Here is a 22836-nt window from a genome sequence, read left to right as displayed (position 1 = left end):
TTCTTCTGGTTGCTATAATAGTGAATATTATGATAGTGTATAGAGTTCACTACAGAGAATTATACATAGCATTTCTCCACCTAGTAATACCGATAATTAGATCTTATTTATGCCCTTAAAGAGTCAAGCTTAAAAGACTATGAGTTTTCTTTCTTTTCCCTCTCTTTCTTATTTACCTTTTCATCTTTCTCTTGATATTTGTGGTTGAGTGTCAAACTTTCCATTTAGTCCCGGTATCTTTTGTGCAAAAACTTCGAATTCTTCAATTTTGTTGAATGCCCATACTTTCCCCTAAAAGTATATGGTTAATTTCGCTGGGTAGTTGATTCGTGGCTGAAGGCCCAGCTCTCTTGTCTTTCTGAATATTGTATTCCAAGCCTTGCGTTCTTTTAGTGTTGAGGCTGCCAGATCCTGTGTGATCCTTATTGGTGCTCCTTGATATTTGAATTGTCTCTTTCTGGCTTCTTGTAAGATTTTTTCTTTAACTTGAAAGCTCTTCAATTTCCCTATTATATTTCTGAGTGTTGTCTTTTCTGGGTCCAGTGTAGAGGGTGATCTATGGATCCTTTCAATGTCTATATTGCCCTCTTGTTGTAGAACTTCAGGGCAATTTTGCTGAATAATTTCTTTAAGTATGGAGTCCAAGTTTCTATTAATTTCTGCCTTTTCTGGAAGTCCAATGATTCTCAAGTTGTCTCTTCTAGACCGGTTTTCTTGGTCTATCACTCTCTCATTGAGATATTTCATGTTTCCTTCTATTTTATCAGTCTTTTGACTTTGTTTTATTTGTTCTTGTTGTCTTGAGAGATCATTGGTTTCTAAATGTTCGATTCTAGCCTTTAAGGACTGGTTTTCAGCTTTAATGTTTTGGTTTTCGGCTATAATTTTTTGGTTTTCCTTTTCAATCTGGTTATTTTTGGTCTTCAGTTGACTTGTCTGACTTTCCAATTGCGAAATTCTGCCTTTTAAACTGTTATTTTCTTGCCAGATTTCTTCCATCTTCCTCAGCATTTCATTTTTAAACTCTTCCATAGCTTGTGACCAGCTTTCATTTTTTGGGGGAGTTTTGGATTTTTGTTTTCCCTCCTCTGTTGTCTGGATTTTCTCTGTGTAGAAGTTGTCGAGTGTTCCAGAATTTCTCTTGATGGTCTTTTTCTTCTGGACTTCCTTATTGCTGGCCATTGTTAGCCCCGCCCCTTTTCAGCTTTGTCTTTGCACTCAGGGTCTGCCTGTGCCTTGCAAGGTCCCGGGGGCTCCGGTCTCCTTGTCCTCGGGGTCAGGCCTCCTGGTAGTTCCTGCTCTGCCCCTCTGCCCGAGGTTCCTTCAGCAGTCTTTGGGGCTGCTTCCACTGCCGCGCTCTGGTCTGCACCGGGTCCTCACTGGAGGTCCAAGCCTGGGCTGAAGATAGTTATTCAAGCCTAGGGCACTGCCTTTGCCTGTGCAGATGCTCTTAGGGCACTGCCTTCACCCCGCAGATGGTAGTGAAAGTCCGTGGGCTGGAGATCTTTATTTGCACCTGAGGCGGTGCACCCACGTGGATGCTTGGGGAAAGTCCATGCACGCCCCCAGCCACTTGGGGTCCCTCCTCTTGCAGCACCCAGGTACAAGCCCTGGGGCTGCCAGTGATTATCTGGTTGCCCCAGTCCTGTTTTCACTCTTGTGCGTTGGCGTTGTGTGAGGTGTGGGGTGTGGGGGGTGGGGGAGGGGCTTCTTCCTCTCGCATTTTAGTGAGAGCTGTTTCACCCCTTTATAGCGTGGAAATGCCCTGATTCTGCATACCTTCAATGCTGCGCCCTGTTATGGGGTTCCTTCATTCTTCTGGACTTGTTTTTATTTCCCCTTGAGGAGTCCTGTATGCTTCGGTCAGGAGAGATCGAGCAGCTGCTCCTTACTCTGCCGCCATCTTAACCAGAAGCCCTCGGAACATTAACAATCTTGACACACTTATGGGAAATAATTTAACTCTTCCTTCTTTCTATGGTACCACCCTGGTGCAGGTCCTTATCACCTTAGGTTTGTACTACAGCAATACACTGGTGGTGGGTCTGCCTGCCTCAAGTTTCTCCCCAAACCAGCCTCTATTCAACCACCAAAGTGATTTTCTTAAAGCCCAGATCTAATCATGTCACCTCACCCTCCAATGAACTCCAGTGATCCTATTTACCTCCAGAATCTGCTTGGCATTCAAAGACCTGTATAACCTAGCCCTTACCTCTCTTTTCAATCTTCTTATACTGTTTTCCTTACTACATAATCTTTGATCCAGTGACCTTGCTTGCTATTCCTCAAATAAGATATTCCATCTCTTGGCCCTGAGCATTTTATTTTATTTTAAATTTAATTTTCCCCAATTACATGTGAAAACAATTTTTAACATTCCTTTAAAAATTTTAAGTTTCAAATTCTTTTCCTTTCTTTCCCTCACCTTTACTGAGAAAGTAAGTAAACAGATGTAAATCTTACATGTACAATCATGCAAAACATTTTCCAGTATTAATCCTTTTGTGGAAGAAAGCTTGAAGAAAAAAATGAAAATTAAATATAATATGCTTTGGATTAGATTCGGGCTCCATCAGTTCTGGAGGAAGATGGCATTTTTTGTTATGAATCCTTTGAAACGGTCTTGGATCATTGTATGGCTGAGAATAACTAAGTCAGTCACAGTTGTTCATCCAACAGTATTGCTGTTTTCTTGCATAATATTCTGGTTTTACTCACTTTACTCTGCATCACTTCATCTAAGTCTTTTCATGTATTTCTGAAACCATTCTGTTCTTTAATTTTTATAGCATAATAGCATTCCATTACAATCGTAAACCACAACTTACTCAGCCATTCCTCCAATTGATGGGTGTCTTCTCACTTTTCAGTTCATTGCCACCATAAAGAGAGATGCTATAAATATTTTTTGTGCCCATATGTCCTTTTCTTTTTTGTTTTTATGTCTTTGGGATATAGATCTAATAATTGTATTGTTGGGTCTGAGGGTATACATGGTGTTATAGTCCTTTGGGCATAGTTCTAATATGTTCTCCAGAATGGTTGAATAAATTCACAACTCTCCCAGTCATGTTCTAGTGTCTCAATTTTGTCATTTTCCCTTTCCTGTTATAAATAGTCAATCTAATAGATGTGAGGTGGTACCTCAGGTTTGTTTTAAGCCCTGGGTATTTTCTCTGTTTATCCTCCATACCTGGAATGCTCTCTTTCTTCATCTCCACTTACTGGCTTTTTTGGATTCCTTTAAGTCCCTACTATATTCCCACTTTCTAGAGAAAACCTTTCCTAATTCCTCTTAATTCTTGTGTCTTCTCTCTCTGAGTTATTTTCCATTTTATTCTCTATATAGCTAATTTGTACATATTTATTTTCTAGTGGCCTCTCCCTAAAGTATGAACTCCTTGAGAGCAGGGACTGTCTTTTGCCTCTATTTGGATCGCTGGTGCTTAGTACAGTTCTTAGCATGCCTATAGTTTGTGAATAGTATTCTCATTTTCTCTATTTATGTGGTGCTTTACAATTTAACATATTTTCATATTAAATATTTTCTTTGAGATTAGATTTTCTAGTCAGATTTTTTTCATCCCAAAGGTGATTAAAGCAGTGTAGGGAAGTCCTGGTGTGGTAATTCCCTATATTGAAACAAATCTGCAACTCATCTATAAGTTAGTCTTGTTTTTCTGAGATATGAAGGTCAGAGATAGAATTTAAAGCTATTATTTTCTGACTCCCAGATTTTCATTATCCACCACACTATTCTGTCTCTGTCAGATTTATAACCCTAAATCTCTCTCCATTATATATATTTTGAAATCTCTGGTAAGAAAGGTGAACTGAAACACATTTCAACAACTTATAATTGAAATGCATGATGTCATATTCTGCTAGTTATAGTATGGAGGTTTCACTGGGTTCCCCAAAGAACGTGATCAGTGTATAAGCCATGACAGGTTCTACCATGCTAGCAACATTTTTCTTTGAAATTTTTATTTATTTAATTAATTAAGAACATTTTGCCATGGTTACAGGATTCACATTCTTTTCCTCCCTTCCCTTCAGCCCCCTCCCGTAGCCGATGCACAATTCCACTAGGTTTTATATGTGTCATTGATCAAGACCTATTTCCATTTTACTGATATTTGTACTAGGTTGATCATTTAGAGTCTAAATCCCCAATCATATCCCCATCAACTCATGTGATCAAGCAGTTGTTTTTCTTCTGTGTTTCTACTCCCACAGTTCTTCCTCTGAATGTGGACAGCTTCTTTCTCATAAGTCCCTCAGAATTGTCTTGGATCATTGTATTGCTGCTAGTAGAAAAGTCCATTACATTGGATTGTGCCACAGTGTATCAGTCTCTGTGTATATGGTTCTCCTGATTCTGCTCCTTTCACTCTGCATCAATTCTTGGAGGTCATTCTAGTTCACATGGAATTCCTCCAGTTCATTATTACTTTGAGCACAATAGTATTCCATCACCAACAGATACCACAACTTGTTCAGCCATTCCCCAATTGAAGGGCATACCCTCATTTTCCAATTTTTTGCCACCATGAAGAGCATGGCTATAAATATTTTTATACAAGTCTTTTTCCTTATGATCTCTTTGAGGTATAAACCCAGCAGTGGTATGGCTAGATCAAAGGACAGGCAGTCTTTTAGTACCCTTTGGGTGTAGTTCCAAATTGCCATCTAAAATGGTAGGATCAATTCACAGCTCCACCAGCAATGCATCAATGTCTCAATTTTGCCACATCCCCTCCAACATTCATTACTTTCCTTTGCTGCCATGTTAGGCAATCTGCTAGGTGTGAGGTGGTACCTCAGAGTTGTTTTGACTTAGCAAAGTTTTTGGTACAATATTAAGGACAGACTATTTCTGCTTAACAAGAACCAATCTAGCTAAGAACAGAAAGCCTCATAACTAGTAAATAAGTCACTAAATGCTTCCTTTTTTAGCCATGGCAACCTATGGAATAAAATTTTTTTAAAATAGGCCTTAGCCCTATTTAATACTTTCTGCTTCCATAGTGATTGAAATAAAGTTATGGAAATAGAGAGCGCATACACTTTGTTTTGAGGGAAAGAATAACCATCTAATGCAACCCATGTATGAAAGAAATCTCCATTATAACACCTGACAAGTGGTAGTCCAGTCCTTCAATGGGAAAGGGAAACCCAGTACCTCCCTTGGCATCCTATTGCACATTTGGAGAGCTCTTAAATGACAAGGACTCAGGATTCTTCACTATCTTAATTACTTTCCTTTGGACACTCTCCAGCTTACCAATTTTTTTCTTAAACTCTGATATCAGCACTGAACATAATATTTCAGATGAAGACTAATGAGGGAAGAGGACAGTGGAATTATCACTACCCTTTTCCCTTAAGATTCGTACCTCCTAATGCAGCCCAAGTTTGGGTTTTATTAGTTATCATATGATATCATTGATTCATATTGATCTTGCAGCCCTCTAAAACCTCCAGATTTTGTGACAACTACTGTCTATAGGAAGGAAATTAGAAATATATTGATAAGGGTTTGATAAGATAAGGAATTTTGTAAGGCTGTGTCTGAGGCTGGAGAATGATTGAGGCAAGAAAGAATTTTTGTACAAGGCTTGGAATTTTGAGGGGAGAAGGGCAGGTAGAGTCCTGAGGCAGTTAGTCTCTGACTTTTGTGGAGACTAGCCAGCACTGCTCTCTTTCTGCTTGTGACAGGAAAGAAAGAGAAACTTTGGAAATATCTTGAGGGTTTGTGTTTTCCTCACTGTGAAAAAACATCTGGAAAAAGACTAGCGTATCCCTGCTGCTGTGAAAAGACCAGTGGAAGTGCTTGCCTGGGCTCTGAGGCTCACCTCAGAGCTACACTCTGCTCAATGAGCTTCTGAGACAGTGTGGTTCACTGGCTTTGCCTACTTGGAGAAACTCTTAATATAAATAATTTACTTTTATATAAGGATCGTAGATAGCTTAGTTTTTTGGGTTGGTTATTGATAAGGAGTTTTGGAAGTGTAACTTGGGTGAATTTCCAAGATGAAGAAATATTTCACTGTGAGGTGAAAAGAAAGTGGGTGGAGAATCTAGCTCCCTTAGAGTTAAGGCATCCTGTTATTAATCCTTATATTCAACTACATAATATAGTTTATATATGTATAATAGTCTCCAAGGCAGTTTGTGCACTGTGCTCAGTGGAGGGAAGTTTACTCTTGGGCTCTCCTTCAAGGAGGAGAACTGAATACTTTGTAAACCTCAAAGTATACATAACAGCATCCTCCTTAATAACACTTTCATTAGGAACATTATTACATGTCTAACCATGTGTTACTCATATTTGTGAAGTTGAGGTTTTTTTGCCAGTGTTCAGTGCCATGCGTTTATCCTGATTGAATTTCACCTTATTAGGATTAACTTAATGATCTAGCCTATTATCCTTTTAGATCTTGATTCTGTCACTGAGTATATTTGTTATCCCTCTGAAATTTATGTTACCTGAAAATTTGATAAATATACTATCTTTGCTTTTATCCAAGTCATTGATAAAAATGTAAAACCAAACCACAAGGTCAGTTATAGATCTTTGGAGCATCCCATTAGAGACCATTTACCATACTGATGTTGAACCACTACACTTTCAGTCTAGCTAATAGCTTCTGACTCATTCTGAATGTATTATTGTCTTATCTTTTTTTTGTTTTTTTTTGGCTTTTTTTTTAAATCCTTGTACTTCGGTGTATTGTCTCATACGTGGAAGATTGGTAAGGGTGGGCAATGGGGGTCAAGTGACTTGCCCAGGGTCACACAGCTGGGAAGTGGTTGAGGCCAGGTTTGAACCTAGGACCTCCTGTCTCTAGGCCTGACTCTCACTCCACTGAGCTACCCAGCTGCCCCCTGTCTTATCTTTATCTTTCCATTTCTCCACAAGAATAGTATGAATGAATGAATGAATGAATGAAAAATAATTTATTAAATAATATGACAAAGCATTATGTTTAAAGTTCTAGGAATCCAAATGGAAAAGAGAGGCAGGCCCTGCTCTCAGGAAATTCACATTCTAAAGAGTGAAGCAAGGTTTATAGGACATTTTAGGTACAAGTCATATGAAAAATTCCTCTAGTGCTTAGGTTGCAATGGGAAAATAGGTAGAAATTCACCTTCTTTAATATTTTCCTTATATAATCATCTTGGCTATGGTGACAGTAACAGAAAGAAATGTGGTGAGCTTTCTTCCTTTCCTCTTTCTCTCCCCATCCCCCAAAAAAAGTTCCTCCAAAAAAGATCTAAGAAATGTACTATGGTGAATCCTGACAATCAAAAGTCATAACAATTTTTCTATAGCCCATGTTGTCTCAGGGGGACAAAGATATGGATATGTGGGTACTGGGGATAAGATCTGGCCAGACATACTGCAGCCCACAGAGAGACTGTGCACCAGGCAAGAGAAAGACCCAAACACATATCAGGGCATCTTGTGTAGGGTGCAAAAATGGTACCAATTTGTATTTTCTCTAATGTTATTTATTGCTTGTTTCCTAGTTCTAGGCCATTGATCCAGATATAATTTGCTGAAGATCACATATATACTAAAAAGAAAAGCCAGGATTTGAACTCAGGACCCACCTCTCCAACTCCAGGGCTCTTACTATTGCACATCCTTAGGAGAAAGGGTAAAGATAAAAAAAATTGCATGCAACTTTGATGACTCCATTCTGATCTGCTTTACTATTACTTTACCTGCTGATGCTGAAAAAATGAGCATTGGATAAAGGTAAAAGATAATGACTTATTCTCAACATTTCTCAGAGAAGCTTAAACAACGTAGTCTGTAGAATAAAGTGAACATAAATCTTTAGACATTGCTTCAGACAGGAAACACTTGCTCTGTTTATCTAAGAGAATCACAGCTAAAATGGATTGCAAAGGCAATGTAAGCATGTACCTAAAGATAATTATTGCTACAACATCCCCAATAAAATGGTTACCCAGACTTCCTCTGATGGTTTCCAAAGGCACTGCATTCTAATTTGTTAGAATTGTTAGAGATTGTTAGAAATTTTTGTTAGAAAATTGTTAGAAAAAATTTCCTTACATTGACATATGTCTTCACAAAATTGTTATATACATGACCCACAGAATTCTTAATCATATCAAATCTACAAATTTATTGAGTAAGATACTATTGTAGTCACCATGCAGAATATACTATACAAGAAAGACAGTCTCTGACCTGAAGGTACTTGTATTATAGCTGAAAAGAGATGTAAACATGTGAAAAATTAACTAACAGATTCTAATAGCAGTTCAGTGCAATAGGAGAAAAGATGTCAGAAAATAGTGTATAATGAATGGTGAAATTAATTCTATTGATGAGACCTCTATCATCTAGGGTGGTTTGGGAAGATTTAATGGAAATGGAGTTTGAATTGATTTTTGGCAGATGGATAGGATTTAGACAAATGAAGGGGAGAAGAGAGAATTATCTGAGTTCCTTGAGGAAAAGGATTGTTCTTTATATTTTACTTTTTAAAATTATTTTTTTAGTTATTAAGCATTTGTTTTTTTCTCCTTCCCATTTTTCCTTCCTTCCACTTAGAAAAAAAACCCAAAGAAAAACAAAACATGTGAAGTAAATATGCATAGTCAAACTAAATGAATTCTCATACTGGCCATGTCCAAAATTGTGTGTCTTATTTTGCATATTGAGTCTTTCACTTCTTTGTTAGAAGGTAGGTAGCATTCTTTATCATTAATCCTTTGGAATCAAAGTTCATCATTGCGTTGATATAAGTTCTAAAATCTTTCAAAACTGTTCATTTTTACATTGTTGATAAATGATTCTCCTGATTTTGCTCATTTCACTCTGCATAATTTAAAACAAGTATTTTTGGTTTTCTCTAAAATTATCTCTCATAATTTCTTATTGCCCAATGGTATTGCTTTATAGCCTTATACCACAAATTGTTCAGACTTTCTCTATTTGATGAGTAGCCCATTAGTTTCCATTTCTTTGTCACTAGGAAGAAATCTGTGCTTTCTCTCTCTCTCTCGATATAGATATAAAGATAGATAGATTCATATATAGCTTTGTATATATAGGACCTTTCCTTCTTTATACTTGCCTTGTATGGTTCAAAATATTTTGGCATATACAAATTGTTCAACAAATTGCAGATTGAATTGAATTCAATTTTTGAGATAAACAACTATAATCTGAGGAGTTCCCTGTATTAGAACCTATTCAAATCTTATATTTCTAAGAGTAGGGCTTAATTGACTATCCTACCCACTTACAAGTAATTGGCTTTGCTAGGTAAGAATACTTTTAGATTGAATCAAATCAAATATGAATCAGAACCAAATATGAACAGGGCCTGTACATCTCCTTGAAACAATCAAAGTCATTGTATGAATGAATGGATCATGCCCTAAAGAATTTTTTAAAAAAGAAGCTATTTTAGAATGAGGAAAGATTCAGAAGGTCTGACTTATAAAAAGTAGAAACAAACATTATTTTAGCACACCTTTAAGAAACAAAGGAAGGAATGAGCTATAGCAAAGAAGGGAAATATCAATGAATGTCATTGACTTTATAGGCAGCTCTGAGCAGAAGACAGTCAGAGGGGAATCCCTCCAAATAACTGGCTCTTTCCCAAATTTCTCCTCCAAATGCTTTTATATCCTATGACATAATAATATGATTTGCTACTTTGTTACTCAAATATCCCAGTAAACTTCATTTTTGCCTCAATTGCAAAGAGGCCAGGGGTTAACTAGAGATAAACATAAATGTAAAGTTAAGCAGAGAGCCTGACCACTGTCCAAATGTTAGGAATTCTCCTATTTGGGGTTTTGGAATGATTGTATCTGAATTCAAAACTTTTCATATATATTTCAAACTCCCTAAAGCTGAAGAGGAAGGAATCAAGCCAACCTTAAGAATTATTGTATTGTTCCCATCCCACTACCAACCCCTGGTTTAAAATAAACTAATCTTAATATTTAAGTTTATTATGTATAGGATAGTAGAGAGTAGTATTAAATATATAGACATGTATTACACTAAGTAGGTTATATGTAAATATGTTCATGGTTCATTCAAATAGTGTCCTATTATAAATGGTGCTTATTATGCAAATTGGGTCAAATACTGTTCCGCAAAATATAATTTATGTAGAACAAAAACTTACCCTCTCAGATGTTAGTGGTCTCCATTGATATCAGTGTTGTAGAAGGTTTCCATCATATTTTATAACTCTAAATGTGGTCTTTGAGAAAATTCCAGTGAAGATTACTGTTAAAAGCATCAGGTGATTATCACCTAAAGGGGAAAAAAGACATAAATTTGATAGAACCCATATTTTATAGTTACAAGGCTAATATACTTCAAAGATTTTTAATAACATTTTCCTCTGGGGCATAGATAGAAAGGAGGTTTGGGAAAGCCATCATTTTGAGGATAACAAAATTTTAAGCACTCTGAGAAGTGTTGCAGGCAAGACCTCAACCCTACAAGCTGATAAGCAAGTCCAGGCTTTTATTTATAGTGATATGAATGACATTTATCTGCCTTTCACTGGAACATCTATAATCCACTTGTCAAGGTGAGTTTTATTCTGAGATCCAATTTCTGGGGAGTGTTGGCAGACCTAGCATACAAATTTAGCTGCCATGGCTGAATTCCTGATGGAGAAAAAAAAATGAAATCTTTGGCCAACTTCCATTTTACTCAAATTTTCCTCATTGAGGATGTTTCCTAAAGAGGCTATTTGACAGGAATTATGATCTTTCCAAATATGATGTTTAAGAAAGATACTAAGTGGTTCATAATGATATTTAAATGTTTTCCCACTTTTTCCCTAAACATTTTCTATTGCTCTTTAGAAATATGGGTAAGAGAAAGATATATAGACTCCTTTAGTCAATATTCTCAGTCCCAATTTATGGAAGTCTAAGTTTTAAATATTATAAATCTAAAAAATACATTTTGAATACTGTGCAAGAAAAAAAGTTAAATAGCAATCAAAGATTTAAATAGCAGTAGAAGAAATAACAAGGCATTACTGATTCACTATAAAATGAACTTATGAGTAATAGTAGCTAGAAGTGAGATTCAGATGTTAGAACACTGTGCTTGAGTGATCAGAGGAGGCTTTACAGAGAAAGTGGAATTTGGACTGAGCCTTTAATGATAGACAAAGAGGGGGGAAAAGACATTCTATGTGGTTTCAAACATGTGAATGAAATCATAAAGATAGCAAAGCACCAGATGCACATAGACTGGAACTCCCATTATCCAGGATTCTTTGATGATGGGTGTAGGGTGGGGGAAGAGTGGTCATACAAGATTTATTCTTTCAAACACAAGAGGAAAAGAGATTAATTCAGCAAGGAGCTTAGGTCAGGTTTAGGGATTCATAAATAATTGGTGACTGCATACTCAATGACCTGACTCACATTTGGACCTGGTATCTTTGTCTCAATCCAAGATAAGGGGTATACATACCCAGAAATAGACTTGTAATTGGATCATTCATTTTTAACATGGTTAGACGTATGTTTTAGGATATCAGTTTGATAACAGTATAGAGCATTAATTGAAGAAGGGAATTGGAAGCAAGGAGTCCACGAAAACAATCAAGTACTTAATAGGCACTCAAATTCTTACTATGTGACAGATCCTGATGCCCAAAAAGGTAAAAAAATTTGTCCTTATTTACTTCTTTACACTGCCCTGAATTTACATTCTTATGGGGGAGACACGGAAATAAATAGGCATATATATATGATACACACAGCAGATGGAAAGTAACCTTAGAAGGGGAGGCTGTAACAGCTGTAGGGAGCTGCAAAAGGCATGCCACAGAAAATTGCATTTGAGCTAAACCTGGAAGGAATCCAGGAATTCCAAGAGGTGGTGGTAAGGAAAGAGAGCATTCTAGACATGGGGGAAAGCCAGAACAAAGACACAGAGATGCATGATGGAGTATTAGATGTGAAAAATAGTAAATAGGCCAGTATAACTGGGACATAGGCTGCATGAAGGAGAATATTGTGTAAGAAGACTCAAAAAGTAGAAGAGATTGGATTGTGAAGAACTTTAAATGCCAAATAGAAGGTATTATTTTTTATAGTCAAGGTAATAGGAAAACAATGGCGTTTATAGGTCAGAGTGAAATTATATGTCAACTAGAAAAATCATTTTGGCATCTTTCTGAAGAATATTTTGGAGCAGAGAGAACTAATGTTCAAATAAGAGCTGTTAAAGACCTTAGCGTGGTAATTATATGAGAGAAGAAAAGAGTTTATATATAAGGTATGAATATAGAAATGACAATTTTTATCTATGGGTTTGATGAAAGTGAGGGGTTTTGTGAACCTTAGTGACTGGGAAGATGGTAGTTCCCTAACAGTAATAAGGAATTTCAGAAGGGAAATTTATTTTAGGGAGAAAGGCAATGAGTTCGGTTTGGGGTATATTGAGATTGAGATAACTATAGGATATCTCTTCAAGATGTCTAATAGCTAATTCATGATATGGAACTAAAATTTCTCAGGAAAGAGAGTTTGACTGAAAATATAGATCTCTCTCTCTCTCTCTCTCTCTCTCTCTCTCTCTCTCTCTCTCTCTTTCTGTCAGGNTCTCTCTCTCTCTCTCTCTCTCTCTCTCTCTCTCTCTCTCTCTCTCTCTCTGTCATTCTGTCAGGCTATCTATTTATATCTTCACAGAGTGGATTATGAACCCAGGGGTGTCATTGTGATCCCCAAATGATATAGTATGGAGAGAAAACAAGAGAGCCAAGGGTAGAACTTGAAGGGACATTTACAATTGGTATGACATGAGAAAAGATGAATTTTGGTAAAGGGAACTGAGAAGCAGAGAAATAGAGGAACCAAGAAAATAGTATCACATAAACCTAAGTAGGAGAGACAACCCAAGAGGAGAGAGTGATTAACAGTGTCAAATGTTGCAGAGGCCAAAAAGGATAAGGATTGGGAAAAGGATATTAGATCTAGCAATTAATATTGCTATATTGCTAACTTTGGAGAGAACATCTCAGTTGAATGAGGAGGTCAGAAGCCAGATTGCAGAACTATTACAAGGAAGTAAGAAGAAAGGAAGTAGAGGCATGAAGTACAAAAAGCTTTTTCAAGGAGTTAAGATGAGAAGAGTTAAAGAGATGGACAATGGATTATTGCTGACAGGAGGAGTAGCAAGATGATCATACAATCAGTAGAGGATCTGAGCAGGCCTGAATTCTGAAGTTCTGGTCCTAGATAAAAAAGTTAATATTTATAAAGCCCTTACTACATTGCCTGGCAAATGGTAGGTCCTTAATAAATGCTTATTCTCTTTTGAGATGAGGCACTGGTAGAGAGAGACCTGGAGTCTGTGATCTGGTGGCTCTAGCTGAGGCACAGTGTTTAACTTAGATGGTTCATTTAAATGTTTCAATGGGACAATTAGTGATTCCACAAAGAATAGGTCAATTCAACAAACACATCTTAAGTGCCTAATTAACTTCATGGGTTGACAGTGGCTAAAAATTTAACCAAATGACTAGGCTACTAGGGTTGTTTTTCCATACTTAATCTAGTCTTGGAAAAACAAACAGCCTTTCTTTTTTTTCTTTTAAACCCTTACCTTGGAATCAAAATTAACTATTGGTTCTAAGGCAGAAGGATTTGGCAATGGGGGTTAAATGACTTGCCCAGAGTCATAGAGCTAAGAAATGTCTGAGGTCAAATTTGAACCCAGGACCTCCTGTACCCAAGTCTGCCTCTCTACCTACTAAGCCATCTAGCTGCCCCCATTTCTTGATGAGATCAGTAGTAATGTATTATAGGATGGAGAAAAAAATACAAAATGGCCCTCAGACTTTGAAAGCTCCCTTTCATTTCTGTAATGATGGTGGCAGAGTATCAGAAAAGAGGACAGAGAGTGCTAGGAATCACCGTTTTTAGATATTACAAACATTAATTTTATTGTGAGCACTTCATCCAGTTCCCAAGCAGATATACTAAAGGAACTGGATTACATCAATTTTTATATTCTTGCTATAAACTCAACTAGAAGACAAAAGGATGTTGCAGCTAAACGGACAAATGGTTCACAAGTCCTCTTTGAAGAATCAACAAAGCAGTTGGCAGAAATGGAAAAGGTCAAAAGCATATAGATTATATGGAAGGCTGTTACCCTTAATAGGGAGATGGGATCTGGACCTGAGATTTCATTGGTATATAAAATTCCCAGGTTAGGGGTTTCTTTTACCAATGTAAGTCAGCACTTTCTTGGCAAATTATTACCTTAGAGAGTTGCTTAGAGCGTTGAGAGGTTACGTGACTCATACAGGATCACATAGTCTATGTCAATTAGAGGCAGGATTTGCACCAGGCGTTCCTAGCTTCTTTATCTCCTGGGACACGCTTTGATTCTGTGACTATATATCTGTGTGTGTGTGTGTGTGTGTGTGTGTGTGTGTTTTAAAATTTCTTTATTTAAATTTTTAAATATTTTTCCATGTTTACATGATTCATTTTCTTTCCCTCCCCTTTTCCCTCCCTCCTTCCAGAGCAGACAAGTAATTCCACTGGGTTGTACAAATATTATCACTTGATACCTATTTCCATATTCATTTTTGCTATAGAGTGATTTTTAAAAGCCTAAACCCCAAATCACATACCCATATTTATATGTGATAAGTGATGCCATATGTTTTGCTTTTGAATTTCTACTCCCATAGTTCTTTCTTTCTCTCAATGTGGATAGCATTCTTTTACGTAAGTCCTTCAGGAGTGTCCTGGCTTGTTGCATTCCTACAAAGTCCCTTACATTAGATTTTTCCGCAGTGTTTTACTTTCTGTGTACAATGTTCTTCTGGTTCTGCTCATTTCCCTCTGCATCAGTTCATTGAGGTTCTCCCTGTTCATACAGAAAGCCTCTAGATCACCATTTCTTACAACATGATAGTATTCCATCACCATCACATATCACAATTTGTACAGCCATTCCCTGATTGAAAGAATTCCCTTGTTTTCCAAATTTTTTGCCACCACAAAGTGCAGCTATGAATATTTTTGTACAAGTATTTTCCCTTATTATCTCTTTGGGGTACAAACCCAGCAGTGGTACTGCTGGATCAATGGGTATGCATTCTTTTAAAGCCCTTTGCTCATACTTCCAAATTGCTTTCCAGAATGCCTGGATTAATTCACAACTCTACCAGTAATGCATTAGTGTCCCAATTTTGCCACAATACCTCCAACATTTATTATTTTCCTTTACTGTGTGACTACATTTCCTTAATATTTCCTTTGGGAAGAGGGTCTGGAGGTACTTGGCATGGCAAGCACTAAATTACATTGTCAAATATGAAATTGATTGTATTTTGACAGGTAATTAATAAGTGTCATGAGAGCCATTTTAATCATTTCTCTATATACACTCAGATCACTGACTTGAGAGAACGAAAATTAAAATAAAATAAAATTAAAATAAGAATAAAAATGGGAAATTATGCTCTGCAATTATAGCCACTTAAACCAAATTTATTTAAACCCATTCTTTATACAAATGCAAAAAAACTTTAGATATTGCCAGACTATTACCATATCCTAAAGAAGTTGAATGGATAGATACAAATCAGTCACCACGAGATCAAAAAGAGCTTAGAAAATACCTCAACCAGTAAATACTTGAAATTCTGAATATATAAAAGGAAACTATTCTGATAAAGAGGAAAAAAGGATTTGTCTGAAAGGACTAATGTGGATGCACAGGGAACTCAGAAACCAACTTAAGTTTTGAAAAGTTATCTACAGAATGTCACCCAACTCAAAAGTCCATAGAGGCTTTGTGTGGTAGAGTCTTCCAAGCTTGTATTGGTCTGATAAACCACAGTTGGACACACTGTACAAAGACTCTGACATCATGATGACATTTTGGTTCTCTAGAGTAAAAACTACAATAACCAACCAGAGAAGAACAAGCATGGATTAGTAACAAATGATTAGAAAATGTCAGTAGTCTTAAGAGAGAACACATTTGAATGGAAAAGGAATCATTCAAAAAACACTTATTAAGCACCTCCTCTGTGCCAGGCACTATGCTAAGCCATGGGGAAACAAAAAAAGACTAAAGACATCCCCTGCCCTTATGGAACAAACTATCTAATGGGGAAGACAGACAGGCAAATGAAGAAAGACAAAGCAAGCTATATAGAGGATAAGTAGGAGATAACAACAGAGGGAAGGCACTGGAATTAAGAAGGGTTGAGAAAGGCTCCCTGTAGATGGTAGTATTTTAGTTGGGACTTAAAGGAAGCCAGAGAGGTCAGTGTCTCGAGTCCATTTCAGGGGATGAGAGTATAAGAAGACTGGAAATGTCGGAGGGGGCTAGGTCACAAAGGGCTTTGAATGCCAAACATGGCATTTTGTATTTGATCTTATAGGCAAGAGTAAGGTCACTGGCGTTTATTGAGTTGGGGATTGGTGGTGACATGATCAGATATGCATTTTAGGCTGAATGGAGGGTGGATTGCAGTGGGGAGAAACTTGAGGCATACATGAGGAAACTGTGTGGTCAGGGCAAATACATGGTAGGCACATAAAGCAAACATGTGCATGGAGAGGAGAGACATTCAAAGGTCAGGGTACACTCATGATCAGCTAACTTGCATTATTGTAATTCCAATGATACAGAACTGTTACTTTCTGTGTTAGCGTGACCATGCTGTCTTTGCTGCTCTTTTGCTGGGTTTCATGTCTTTTCTTTCATTAGTTTTGTCATTTTTCTTGGGTGTCATCTCTCTTTCCTGCATAGCTCATCTTCACTTGGCATCATACATTCTTTTCCGGGTTCTTCAATTGTCAAGGTGATCTCTACTACAATCTACTGTGCTTCATCTCTTTAAGACCATTTGCCAGCTCTTCATTAACATCTACTAAGGTGCAACAAGTAAAAATTATCTTACCGGCAAGAGGCTGACAGTTCTTTGGTTCATAGTCAAGGCCATGAACCACCCCACACTGCTAAGGGGAGACCATAAAAACTGGCTGGAGTGTAGCTCCAGTCTAAATTCATTCATTTATCTATCTATCTATCTATCTATCTATCTATCTATCTATCTACCTACCTACTTATTTATCTCTAATTAGGCTGGTGCTAATTCAATGTCCCTTGTCACCAAAACTCTGATTTCTGGTGAGACAGTTCTTTGTAATTCTTTTTATTTTAATCACTGATTAGCAATCCTGGGTCCTTGAAAACCTCTTCAGGGATCTACTCCAAATACACATGAAGGAGATCCATATTAAGGTTCTCATTAAGAGACTGATTCTTGAGACATATGCAAGAGGGAAGACATAAAGAAAATCATGGACCTTATCTTTTTTTTAAAAAAAGAGACCCTAAATACCAGTAATATTGATCCATATATCTACTTTCCCATCTCAATAAACTATTTAGAAAAGAATCTGCACATGCATCAAGGGCATCCTTGAATGAAAGATTTCTTGAGAAAGGAAACAAGAATACAGTCATAACTGTTATTCTTCAAAAGCCTGAATCTTCACAGTAATACAGCTGTAATACAGAGGAAAAGAATACAAGCACCCATAGTGTATACTATTGTTTGATTGGATAAGACCTGTAATTTCATTGATGTGAGGAAATATCAGCATGAAAATTCCCTCCATTGATAGAAATGAACAATTCTATAACATAGTGGTGGTCTGGGGTACTGAAAAATTAAGTGGTTTGGCCATGGTCACAGAATTCATATGCCAGAGACGGGAGTTGAACCTAGGTCTTGATCCACTATATCATGCTGTCTCCCATTATTGTTTAAATTCAATTATTTTATTTTTATTTATTTTTAAAACCCTTACCTTCCATCTTGGAGTCAATACTGTGTATTGGCTCCAAGGCAGAAGAGTGGTAAGGGTGGGCAATGGGGGTCAAGTGACTTGCCCAGGGTCACACATCTGGGAAGTGTCTGAGGCCAGATTTGAACCTAGGACCTCCCATCTCTAGGTCTGGCTCTCAAAGCTACCCAGCTGCCCCCAATTCAATTATTTTTAAAAATAAATTTGGTACGTTATAGGTTTTCCTTTAACATTAAAGGTTTTCCTTTAACAAGATATCTTCCATGCATATATCAAAATCACAAGATTCTTTGAAAGCTGTGTAAGGGCTCTGCTGGTTGTATCTGAATATGGAAACTTCTGAGTATGGAGAGGAGACAATGACCTTGCATCCAGGGCCTGGTTTTTATTGATGAGTTAATCACTTATCTACATGAGGGAAAAGAAAAGACTTAAGGTTAAAAATCTGGGGGATCCCGAACCCCAGCACTATGTAGTTATTGGGCAAGAAAACATTACCTTATAGTTTAGCTTTTAGAGACTAAATTTGGGAGGATTATATAATGTTCATCATAAACTAGAATAAGGTCTTTGAGAGAATAACCCAACCCTAAGCATGAGGCCATTAGCTAGCAAGAAGAACAGCACTTTGTTCTAAAGAGGTTTGCACCTGTTGCTGACAATCTACTGGGAAGATGAGAAGCTTTAATAACAAAGACTTTGAAGGAACAAGAAAGGACTTAAGAGAAATGTTCTTTTGTGTGTGTGTGTGTGTGTGTGTGTGTTGGGGGGAAGAGTGTTTTACTGGTTCTAAGCAAGGGTTTCTGCCTTTTCTAATTAGGCTGAAAGAGTATGGCAACACTCAATATTTCCCAAAGGGAAAAATTATCAAGGATTTCAGCTGAGCTAGAGCCTGGAGGCAAAGGCAGCCATGTGGCAGAAATTATGCATTTAGCAAAGCAATGTTTGGTGTAGACTACACGTTCATCTCAGCAGCATCCAGCAGCGACCATAAGGGAGCAAGTCTGTCATCACTAAAACACAAGTGATCCTGCAGCATCCAAGGGCACAGATTAGCCCATCCATTCAGGCATACTGGCCACGTGTACTTCTGCATAAGCATCCTGGTCCAACATGTCACTTGCACGTGCACTCCTTCAGGATATTTCCTATGGACGCCCCCTCTTTCGTTTCATGCTTATTTGTGGTTAACTTTGATACTTTTCTTACTTAGCTATTTCATTCAATGTTGTCCTTTAAATAACTGTGTTTTCTGGCTATAAATAATAAAAGTAAGATGATGCAATCAATCAGTGAATAATTATTAAGTAGCTACTAGATGTCAGGGACTGAATTCGGCATTGGGAATTCAAGGGTAAAGGTAAAACAATTCCTGCTCTCCAGGAGCTTATAACATGAATATAATAGGTATATACAGAACCCATACAGAACAGATATGCCATAATCTTGAGGGAAGGGCACAAGTAGCTGAGGGAATCAGTAAAATATTCATGAAAAAGGTGGCACTTGAGCTGAATGAGAACAAGAATTTTTTAAAAAACCCTTACCATCTAGGTAAGGGTTTTTAAAAAAAATTCTTTGATTCCAAGGCAGAAGAGTGGTAGGGGTAGGCAATAGGGTTTAAGTGACTTGCCCAGAGTCACACAGCTAGGAAGTGTGTGAGGCCAAATTTGAACCTAGGCCTGGCTCTCACTATGCTAAGCCAGCTTCCCCTAAGACCAAGAGTTTTAAAAGGCAAATGTGATGAAGGGGGGAGTACAGCCCACACATGGGAGTGGGTAGTTTATATAAAGGCACAGAGATAGGAAACAGAGTGATGGAAGAAGAGCAAAACAGCTTCCAGAGTAATGTGGACATAAGTGATGCATAATTAGGCTAGAAATAGAGCAATTTATATTTGGCTTTAGAAGAACTTGATGGCCACTGGTGTTTCGATAGATGGATAGATGAAAAAGATAGATGAGAGACAGACAGACAGACAGATAGATAGAGAGATAGACAGATAGATAGGTAGATAGACAGACAGACATAGTGTTCTGGGGATTCAAATGCAAGTAAGTAAAACAGCCTCTGCCTTCAAGGAGATTACATTCTAATAGGGCTAAATAATAAAGGGGAACTAGAAATTAGGGTAGGAGAGCTCTGGGCAATGATGGCATGATTTGGACCTGGTGGCTAGCAAAATAAGGTAGAATCTTAACTGTGGGTAAGATTAAATGAATACTCCTCTATCAAAGCTTAGGGTAGTTCATGGGAGGGAGCCAAAGTTTCCAGTGTGGAGGAAGTGGGGATGATGGCTGATGGAGATGGCATGGGCAGGAGCTGGCAAGGAAGTAAGGGAGATGCTTGGTTTTAGGCAAGATGAAACAATAGCTCATCCAAGTTTATTGAATAGTAATGTGGGGTGACATGATTAGACCTCTGCTTTAGGAAACTCACTGAAAGTTGTGTGAATTATGGATTTGAGTTGAGAGGGCCTGGAGTCAGAGAGAAAAAGAAGGCAAACAACATCGTGAAGAAATATAACTTTAGGACTCTACAAGGTCACTACATCTTAGGACCCAGTAGAAGCTACACCTAAGGGGAATTTTATGAGAGCCTTCATGAAGAGAATCTTCATGAACAAAGAAAAGAACTTCCAGTAATTGGGAGCTACCCTTTGTCATATGTGTTCTCTATGCACCTTTTAATCATTATACCTTAAGCTTTGGTCTACTCTCCCCACAGGTATATTTGTGTGTCTTATAGGAGTGTGCCCCAGAACTTTTGAGGTTGTTCTTTATCCTAACTTTTCTTACTAAATCATCTTAGGAAACACCCTTTCCTACAAACCTAATTGAGGCAGATAATTAATAAGCAACACACAGGATGTATGTTTGGGAATGATGGAACTAGAGAAACCCAGACCCTTGGGGTGACTCTAGAACCTTGAGGGGAGAAGTAGTCTGCTACTCACTATAGACCTGCTCCCACAAAAAGGAGTGAGATTTGAGGAAGTAGTCCTTATGTGAATAAAAGGACATTTTCAGGTGCCAGCTCCTCCCACCAGGTCAGTGTCTCTGGACTTGTTCATCATCAAAGCCTTTTCTTTCACCCACTCTCTTTGTGCTTCTTTTCTCAGAATTTTTTCAGCCAGACAGGAGTTTTGCCTCCCTCTTATATATAGCATATGGTGCTGCAATACAGTCTTTCAGAGTAAAGCTAAATCCAACCAAAGGTTGGGCTACACATTCATTAGTTAATATATCAAGAAATAAAATATAGTTAGGGCAAAAATCAGCATTAGAGTAGCAAATGTAAATTTTTCTTTCAAATCTAAAATTTTAAGATTTGTTGGATTAGCATCTTGTCAAATACAATCAGTTCATCATTTCTTATGCCTAGTAATGTGGCTAATGAAGAATGTTCTAGGAGTGAGAGAAATGTCAGCTCTATCTTTTTTTGTTATTTGCTTATGCTTACATTATTAGCATTTTTGTTTTTTTCTTTTTAAACTAATTTTTTCAGTTAATCATATGGCTTTTCTCCTTCCCATTTCCTCCACCACTGGGGAAAACAACAACAACAATACCTTTCAACAAAAATATATAGTCAAGCAAAATACATTCCCACATTGGCCATGTCCAAAAATGTAACATTCTAAATCATTAGTACTCTGTAATCATGATTGATCATTGTGTTGATCAAATTGTCTTTTCATTATTTTTCAATGTTATTACGGTATAAATTGTTTTGGTTTTGTTTACTTTACTCTGTATCAGTTCAAAGTGACATTCTTCTTGCTCATTTGTATAAAACTTCACTTGTGTCCTCTGATTATGTGAAATAATAAGTACCCTTTACATACATTAATTTTTGCCTTGTGTATCCTTTCCCCTCCTTTCCTTCCTCCTTTAAGATGTTATGTTGGGATGGCAACATAACAAGAAACACTCACAGGCCCTCAATCTTGACTCCATCTATAACTCCTACTGATCCAACAGTTCTTAAGGGATGCTTGTATCATGGCTCCATTCCTCATTACTATGCAAACATTTCATCTTTATGGAATATTTTCTTGTTTTTCACACATTTACCTTTTTATTTCTATATTTAATCATGTTTGTATTTTAAAATTTCTACTAAGCTCTGATCTTTTTTTTTCAGGAATGCTTAGAAGTCTTCTATTACATTAACATTTACATTTATTCCCACTAATAAAGACTTTGGACAGGAAGGAGTTAAAAGAGGACTTTTATCACCACCCCTACTTCCCACCAGGATTATACTCAGCATTGCTGACTAAATTAATCTTGGTTGTAAAGCTTACTTTTTGCCTTTTGGAATACTGTAATTTATAATCTCCACTTCTTTGTGGTTGATAAATCTTACATGATTCTGACTATGACTCTCTTATACAACTTTCCCCCCTCTGTCAAGATCTATTTATCATCTCCAAATAATCTGATAAAGACGGCTTAATTGATAAGAAAGAAATGGGATACGGGAGACGATCTTGATCTTGACTGTTAACTCATAGCTGCTTCTCCCAAGTGCCATTGAGTCACAAGTTTATTATATGTGAAAATTCAAACTCTCTTTCACCCAAAATCACCCCCTGAAACTTCGCAATTGCACAGAAATACAGATTATGTCATATCAAAACACAAAAGGTCTCATTGGCTTCAGAATAGAACAAAGCCAAGGCTGAATTTTAGCTAGCTCATTATCGAAAGCTACGTCTGGGAATACTTTTTCAGGGATGAATAGCCCCCACTGGAGGAGGTTTTGTCTAGATTTTGTCCATTATTGACCTTGACATGTCTAGAAACAGATTCAGAGTCCAGGCAGCCTTTTGCTTAATTTCTGTCTTTAGTCTTGGAGAGAAATTGTTAACCTCTTAACTGCTGATTTGCTAGGAACTTAAAGCTTTTCAATAAGGAAAGGTGTGGATCAGAAAAGGAGTCAAAAGAG

This window comes from Gracilinanus agilis, chromosome 2, assembly GCF_016433145.1.
Source record: "Gracilinanus agilis isolate LMUSP501 chromosome 2, AgileGrace, whole genome shotgun sequence".
Classification (NCBI taxonomy): domain Eukaryota; kingdom Metazoa; phylum Chordata; class Mammalia; order Didelphimorphia; family Didelphidae; genus Gracilinanus; species Gracilinanus agilis.
This window is presented reverse-complemented; position numbering follows the sequence as displayed.